Source organism: Amblyomma americanum, chromosome 1 (genome assembly GCF_052857255.1).
Source record: "Amblyomma americanum isolate KBUSLIRL-KWMA chromosome 1, ASM5285725v1, whole genome shotgun sequence".
NCBI lineage: Eukaryota > Metazoa > Arthropoda > Arachnida > Ixodida > Ixodidae > Amblyomma > Amblyomma americanum.
In genome coordinates this window covers 517,343,040-517,351,732 of record NC_135497.1, presented here as the reverse complement: position 1 = coordinate 517,351,732, position 8,693 = coordinate 517,343,040, and the positions used below count along the sequence as shown (strand labels likewise).

At 45.0% G+C, this 8,693-nt stretch overlaps 1 pseudogene; it reads right to left on the bottom strand.

The window, feature by feature from the left end:
- Window positions 1-5,461: 5,461 nt before the first annotated feature.
- LOC144107027 (uncharacterized) lies at window positions 5,462-8,488 on the bottom strand (annotated as a pseudogene).
- Between the last annotated feature and the right edge of the window lie 205 nt (window positions 8,489-8,693).

Below are 8,693 nucleotides of genomic sequence, written 5' to 3'. Positions count from 1 at the left end.
GTTGTTTTTTTCTGCTAATAAAGGCTCAAATTTGTCTCTCTGCTTTCGATTATTCCTTAATTAAGCATCTTCCGTATTCCCTTTGCACACACAGAAAAAAAACACGTTCACGGTGGCAACGTACATCTCAGCGTTGCTTTGTTAATGGGCGAAATAAGTCTGATTAACCTGTTCGAGAAAACAAAGCTCGCCGCTGGAGCGCTTTATTTTTTGGCTCATGTTGCAGCCTTGTGGGTTAGCGAACATATTTCAAAAATAAAAATATCACAAGATGAGAGGTCAGCACATTTAGTGACGTCCAGTTTTTAGAGACGCTAAGCATATTACTGCTGACATCGCGCTTAAAGCATACTGTGCAGGCAGTGGCTGATGAACGGGAATAGTCCCCTCCCTGCATTGTCACTCCTCTCCATGCATTGTGACGCTAGCAGGTTCTTGAGAATCTGCCGACGCCATTGGCTAAAAGGGAGTCCTTTGTCGGTTCTGCCGCATCTGAAGTGGTGGGTCCCGTTGCGAACTTCTAGATTATTGATTAATGCGCAACTGCCTGGCAACATAATCTGTGAAAGAGATACATTAGTAAAAATTCATGGATATTACAACCAGGGGGGGGGGGGGGTAAATTAAGAGCTAAAAGAAGCAATAAATAACTACCAGGAAACAATGGCGACATATGGCAACAGCTTTTATTTTCCGCGTCCATTTGGAGCAAAAAACGGTAATCACCGTTAATAGCTAAGTAAGAAATCAGACCTCTGTATTTAGCCTTCCTGGACATTAGTGGCGCATGCGAGAACGTGAACAGGGAACTCCTGTGGAACATACTACAAGATGAAGGTATCGGTCATGAGATAATTTATTTTCTACTAGAAATACACCCAGAAAATAAAGCTGAAATTACATTGGAAAGGATTAAAAGTACGACAACTGTGGAGGTACGCAAAGGATTAAGGTTAGGTTGTCTCTGTCAGAGCTGCTGTTCATGCTTTATAAGATAAGAAAAGGAGGCTATAAGGAAGCAACCTAGCTTATAACCTGTCGTACAAATTAGGCGGAGAATTCGTTGAGCAACGACTACCAGGTGTATTGTACGCGGACGATATTGTACTCTTAGCAGATAGCCAGAAAGGTTTGCAAGCTGTGTTTAATATCTGTGGAGATGAAGGATATACTCTAGGTATCAGTTTTACCGAAATTAAGTCAAGCGTTATGATTTTCAACGATGCAACTGATCAGGTGCTTAAAATACAAGGCCATAAAATGCCTCGTGTGGCCGAATACAGATATCTTGGGGTATGGGTAAGTGCAGGGCATATGTACACAGATGAGCACGAACAGTCTCTTATGGCAAAAGGGTGAAGAGATTCCGAGATAATGAAGCATAGGCATTATGGGGGTACAACAAACACGCAGTATTGAGAGGTATTTGGAAAGGAATACTAGTGCAGGGCTCACTTTCGGGAATGCGATTTTGTGGCTAAGGGCAGAAGTTCAGTCGAGATTAGAAGTAAATCCCATAGATGTTCAAATATAAACACTAGGTGCCCACGGTAAAACCAAAAACGAGGCAGTACATGGGGATAATGGCTGGGCATCGTTAAAAGCACGGGAAGCTGAGAACAAAATCCTACAACCTTTGTCCGTAAAGTTTCGAGACTCATTTATTTTTATCTAGAAAAATACCCTAAAACAAATGTTGGTGCGTATGTGTACAACCATCTTTTATGGCTAACCTGAGCTATCTAGGTTAATTGCTGTGATAGCCGCTAGATGGCACTACATGTAGAAAAATACGTTGTCACTAGTCGTCTGGCCATTTTACTGTGAGTGAATATGGAGAGATGGCCGTCCACCTCGAACAGCGTGTAAACATGAAATTCTGTGTGAAGCTAGGCAAGACAACCACACAGACCTATGAGCTTCTTCATGACGATTACGGCGAGAGATTATCGCGGGTGCGAGTTTTCGAGTGGCACAAGAGGTTCGTTTCGGAGAGAACTTCATTGGAAGACGACATGAGGCAGGGACTCCTATCAACCTCACGGAATGTAAACAACGTGGCTCGAATCAGGGAAATCGTACAGCAAGACCGCACCATTACAGTCCAAATGTTATCAGATGTTCTGGACAGAAGTAAGACAACATGCCACCAAATTTTGTGTCAGAACTTGGGGAAACGAAAGCTGAAAGCAAGACTTGTGCCGCACTCCCTCACACAGGACCAGAAGGACACGCGGGCATCAGTGAGCGCTGATTTGCTCTCCGAGGCAGAGAAGGATACTGCATTCGTTGGCAGCATCATTGCTGAAGGCGAAACGTGGTGTTTTCGATACGATCCTCCAACAAAGAGGCAGAGCGCTGAATGGCGGTCCATAAGCTCTCCGGCGTCGACAAAGGTGCGGCGACAGGAGAACAAAACAAAGACGATGCTGATAGTTTTTTTCGATGCCAGAGGTGTCGTACACCACGAGTTCGTCCCACAAGGGAAGATGGTGAATCAGGAGTTTATATTCGCGTGCTTCAGCACATGCGTGATGCACTGCGACGCCATCGCCCTGACTTATGGTCATCTAGACACTGGAGCCTTCTCCACGATAGCGCAAGACCGCACACTGCTCTCAGCGTGAGAAAATTTCTCGCCAAGCACTTCATTACTGTACTTCCCCATCCGCCATACTCGCCTGACCTTTCCTCGTGCGATTTGTTTCTCTTTCATCGTGTGAAGAGATCCCTAAAAGGTCTCTGGATGGGGAGCGTGGAGGCCACTCAAGACGCCTCGACAAAGGAGCTGACAGCCCTGCCAAAAGAAGCGTTTTCCAACTCTTTGCAGAACCTCAAGAAGCGTTGGAAGCTGTGTATAGATTGCAATGAAGACTATTTCGAAGGGTTTCGGCACAAATGATTTCAATGTGAAACGAATTTTTTTTAATGGACTCAGTCCCGGAACATTACGGACTAAGGTTGTAGTTAAACTTCTTTGCCATCCTACTGATGGGATGGCCGGATTGGGCTAGTCGGTTACTCCTCGCGAGCGGTGAATGATGATGGCACGCTGGTCGGTGATCGAATATACGGCGGTTAGCGGTACGAAGAGCGCTTCGGGTCTTCGTCCGTTCGTCCGGCGACACGTTGCCCGTTAGGGCAGCAATTCCAACTTCTTAAGAAAAAACTTATTTATTAAAGACGGGATTGATAAAAAAGGCATATGAGCAAAAGGCAGTTTAAAAAGGGCAGTTTAAAAAAGGCTGATAAAAAAGGCTGTTAAAAACGGCCGAGCTTGAGACTCGGCGCGCTCGTTCTAAGTCGTTGTTTCCCACGGGTTTTAACATCTTCGATAATTGGGCGGAACTTTAGTAAACCAGCTCTCGCCCGATTTGAACCAATAGCAAAGCAATTGCATCGTATGTACAAGTGGGCGGAGCCCAGGGCTTACAGGTTGGAGCCCAGTGGACCCCGCTTCTCCTGAAACGTGCACGACGCGTGACTCCTCGTGCACAGCCCGCTACACGTGCATTCCATCGAATGTCACACATCAGATTTTCAGTCTGCGTTGAGAGCCAAGGAATGTCTTCAGCGGGACAAGGCTGACTCGGCGCAGGAACAGAAAAGGATTAGCTCCGTAACTGGCAACGAGGCACCCTAAGCGGCGTCGCCTCGACATACATTCCTCTATTTCCCCCGGGCATGACCGCCCCTGGGAACAGGTGCGTGAGGGGGGGGGGGGGGGGTGACCCATCGGCGCCGTGGGCTTCTAACTTAACTGTTGTATATGAAGAACGCCTGAGGAAATTCGACGAAAACAGGTTCGAAGCTAAGGTATTTAAATACTTATACAGAAAGGGTATTGACTCAAAACGGCAGAAAAGAACTGGGAAGCATGGGTAATTGCATACCGGACACGAGGACGGAGAAAGAAAGAGCATTAAACGACAGGTTAAAAACGCGGAAGGTAAAAATTGGATTAATTCAATGGAAAAGAAGCAGAGTGTATAACTATAGCGATACTGGAAAAGGCAGATCAGGAAGGAAGCGTCCTACGATAACTCGAGGAAGCGCGCTACTCTTTGAAGCTAGGTCAGGACGTCTTAAAACGGGCTACAAAAACAAATTTAACGAAGAAGATGACACAGATGCTGTGGGTGGTAAATCGGTAGAAACAATTTAACACCTCGTACTAAAATGTTAAGGTATCCATCCGGATGTCGATGAAGGCATAGCCACTCTTCCTAGGGCCCAAGGGTTTAGAGATAACAACAGTCATGTAAATAAATCTGCGGCGCAAGTTAGCGAAAAGCGATTGAAAGATTGGTGGTTCAAATGCAGAGAGGTGAAATAAGGATAGAACTGTAGGTAAATGTATTTAAGACAATGGCGAATGTTAAAAACAATTTACAACACTTAAGCAAAAATAAGGAAAAAAGTCGTCCATGGTGGCAACTGCCACTGCCCTGTTTCAAAGGGAACGCTCCTACCTTCCATCCATTCATCCATCTGAAGAGGCGAAATACCTGTGTGTGAACTTGAATAGTGGACCTCAACATCTGATGGGGCATCAGGCACATCTTAAGGCGAAGACGATGCGGTACAAGGGCATTCTTTGCCACCGCATGCTTTGGTCCCTGTGGCCACGTGTGAATGGCTTATTTGGTTATGTGGCCCATTTAAGTACGTCAAGAACGGCATGCAACCTGGTCACGTCTTGACGACGTCGTTTCATGCGAACGCCTCCCTAAACAGCTGGACTCACAAAATGGCGGACTACATGAACGCACCGTTAGATCAGCGTGTCATGACGTAATTTCTGAGTCTCGAAGCTATCCCGTCTTTGATACCCTGCATTGAATTAATGCCGTTTGCGGGAAGCCAACATGACATTATCTTAGCCAAGATGTGGTGACGGACTGTGCCAACACCACCTAGACTTTTTAAGGCCTCTCCACGTTTGCGTGACGTCACCGCACTGCGACGGCCCAGTAGGTTCGGCTTCCGCGCTCGCACGCATTTCGCGCATTTCAAAGTGCTGATTATGTCTCTCGAAAAGAAAATTACTTTTTTTTAAATCGTGTTTTGCTTGCCCACACCCTAACCGAATGTTTTTTTTGCTCTTGTTTCTTTGAAAGTATAAGCAGTTACAATTTAGCAGACTTTTACTGACTTTATATCAAAGCGTGCATGTGTGAAGATACGTTCGTAATATTTTTTTATTGAAAATGAACAACGCAGAGGACTTTCACAAGTCGTATTTTATTTTCAGATGAGAAACACGATCAGTAGGAGTAGGAAGTAAGGAAACAGTTACAGCACTGAATCATAAAATGCAGTAAGTGAAGCCAACAACAGAAAAGCTGTAAACAGAAAGCAAACAAAAGAAAATATGCAGAATATATAATAATACAACGCAAAAACTGGTTTCGAAACTTTAAAAAAAACTAACAAAAACAGTCACAAGCACACAAAGTAGTCAATTCTTCAATGTCTTCAATTTTCTCTCTTTTTCTTTTGCAGCCTTTTCAACTATAAGTTGATCATTTTTTCTTTTACAAAGGTTATTTAGAAGCGTGTTTGCTGCTGCACTTAGGACATAGTGCATTACCAACTGTGGAGTACGCCCATTCTCACACACATCAAAGTCAATGCCGTCGTTTAACACATCATGTGTGAGTGCCAAGAGAGCCTCCTTTTGATTTGGTAGTGCATGAAACTGTGTCGCATGCTGTTCGCTTCTCAGTTTGTCAAGAACTATCTCAGCAGTAAGAACAGCATTTACTATGGCAGGCTGTGGAAACTTGAGACTACCACGAGTCATGGCCTTGACTAACTCCCCACCTTCTACTTCAATTTCATCTTCTAGCATTAAATTTTCTTTGCAAGTCATGCATGACAGCTTTTTGAACGCAGCGTGGGCACAATAGCCAGCAACGTAAGTGGTTGCTGGGAGATTTGGCGCCTTCGCATAATCGTCGCCCGTTACCTCAATGTCAAACGCTTCAAGTACTGCATCTTTTACTGCCACCGCATCTGTTGCAGCCTCAAACTCTGGGAGCTCCAGAATGTTCTGCAGACGAAGCTTTCGCTCCGACTCACAGACTTGTCTTATGGAAATGTGGTAATGCGCACCGGAGAGTTGGCGGTATTTGCCAAACCTCTCTTCCAAGCAATCAGTCTGAAACTTTCCTAAAAGTACATACTCGAAGTTCATTTCATCTAGGCAATACCTAGTCACCTTTACCAAGGTGTCTGTCGTGAGTCGGAGCGCACTGTGAGTCTCTCTTGTAAGTATGCCTGTGTCATATTTGAGAGACTGCCACAGATCTAGCCACTCCACTATACTTAACAGAAACTGGATCTGTGGACTTGACGCTGATGTAATCGGTGACTGCAGCTCATCACGAAGTCGAGTACCTTTGTTGCATGGCGTTACATTTACAATGTTCCCCCACTTTGTTATTGTTTCAAGGAACAGCGCAGTACCAGACACATGATCTAGCTCAAGTCTGTGCCCACATGCTCACAGAGCTGCTGCCGTAGACGGGCTGAAAATCCTTAGCGCAAGCTTGACATTCTGTCGCTCAATATTCGATGGGTTCAGAGATTTAGACGAAAGTGTTGGTGCTGATTTAATCAGCTGACCCTGTTCTTTCGAGTGAAGTTCTCGAAGTGTTTTAAATGAAGCTGTAGGTATAGGTGGCTTTATATTAGGTCCTGTGGGGCTAGGAAAGAACATGCATGTTCCAGCATTTCTCTGATTGATCCAGTTATTCCTGACGCATTTTATAAAGTGTACAGGATCAATCAGAAAAAAGAGAGGACGTTTAGAGTCTGCAGGGTGTGGATACACACTCTGAAGTTTGCAGGGGGCCCAAAAAAGTGACATTGTTTTTCGGTTGATTGAGTTATTGTCAGCTATGACTGCGATTATACGCAACCCAACATGCTCTAGCTGAGTAATGATGCTATGCATAAGAGTGTGAAGCTGCTGTGCGTTGATGCGCTCTACCGGCAGTATGTGCACAACATTCTTCTGACGCGAAAGCAAGCTTTGCATCATAAAAACATGGGCTGTTTTTGCTGCATTAGAGCTATTTGTAGCCGCACCAACAATTACTCCTCCCTTATAATCAAAATACGGCTGCAGGTGAATTTCGTTCATCATGAGTACAACAATTTTTTCATGCTCCGTCATTGCTGCGACAAGCTTCTTTGCATACGATAGGAAAGAAGTGCCTTGCTGTTCAGCTGCCGGGCTTCTGCTGTAGGAGTTACATATACGACGTATTGTAGATTGATGGGGTAATCTAAGGTTTCCGGAACTGTGAAGGAACCTATAAGCATGCGGAGAAACTGTAAATAAAATGCTTGAGAATACCAGCAACTCTGCAGAACACCGGGATGACCTGCTATGCTTGACAAGAAGAAGAGAAACTTGCTCTTTCAAAAAACTAACTGCATTGGGTTGTTCAACATCTGCCAGTTCCCAATTTAAGGCATCTTCAAGCAGGAAAAGTGCCAACTTAAGCAAACCATCAATTTTTTCTTCATGCTTAGACAACAATTTTCTGTGAAACGACTCTACAGCATCCAGCAGACCTATCAAGCAACGGATATCATGTACTCTGTGATGGATGGTATCTATGCCATCAATTGTAGTCAGCTGCACATTTCGGTAATGAACTTTCACCGTGAGGTTCTCTAAGACCGTGACTGACGACAAAACACGAGGGACGTCATCAACAGCAAGAATGAGAAAAAGGACGCAGGCAGGTCAAGAAATAACATTCCAAAAATCAGAAAGCTTGATTTGAGGAAGGCACTCCAGTAGAACTTGGAAAGTGTCAATCTTGTTCTTTGCTTCTTCCTCCTCGTGTGTCTGGAGTGACATGGCGATGGCATCTCGTAAAGAAGCTGCTTCAAGGCGCATTCTCTTTTCAGTCGGTGCTTCTCGGGACGTAGCGGCGGGCGCAGAAAGGTACGCGGGACAGTTCGGGAATACACTGGGAATGGCGTCGGAGCTGAGACGAGCGATCTTCAATTTTGCCTCGACGACTTTGCCCGTTTTTGAGTTCACATACTTAGAAGAAGTCCGAATGTCTGATTCTTTAAAGTGCCGCTCGCAGACCTGCAAAGCCCAGCGCAGATAAGGTTAGCATATTTAAGATGGCTAATTCCATGGGTGCAATAGCAATTAGCGCAGTGAAATATTTCAAATTTAGAATATTTCCAGCTCGCCCACTAGGCCATGTTTTAGCGCATTATGTGCACACAGCTACGTCGCGGAATAAATATCACGCTTTTTCGACTTACCACTGAGCGCTTTCCGGGTTCGAAATCAGCACGTGTAATGGCTTTCAACCATTGCCTCCATCTGTCAGCATCAGCTGGGAAAGTGAAGACGCGCACAGTCTTTTCTCCATCGTAATTCCCGCGGCAGCCGGGAACACAACAGTGTCCTGGCATTTTAACAAATGGCTCAGGAACTGTCACACGCGCACAGCACTCACAGACGTTTCCCAGGATTGCACTTCGAGTATTCACAGCCCGCAAGGAAGCTTCAGCAAATGACACAGAAAGAAAGAACGGCGGAGGAACAGCATGTAACTCACGACACGTGCAGCACATGTTCAAACACGACGGTAGTGATATTTACAGCAATCGCGATGTCTCCTTTCAAATGATTGCTTTCATCAATTTACTAG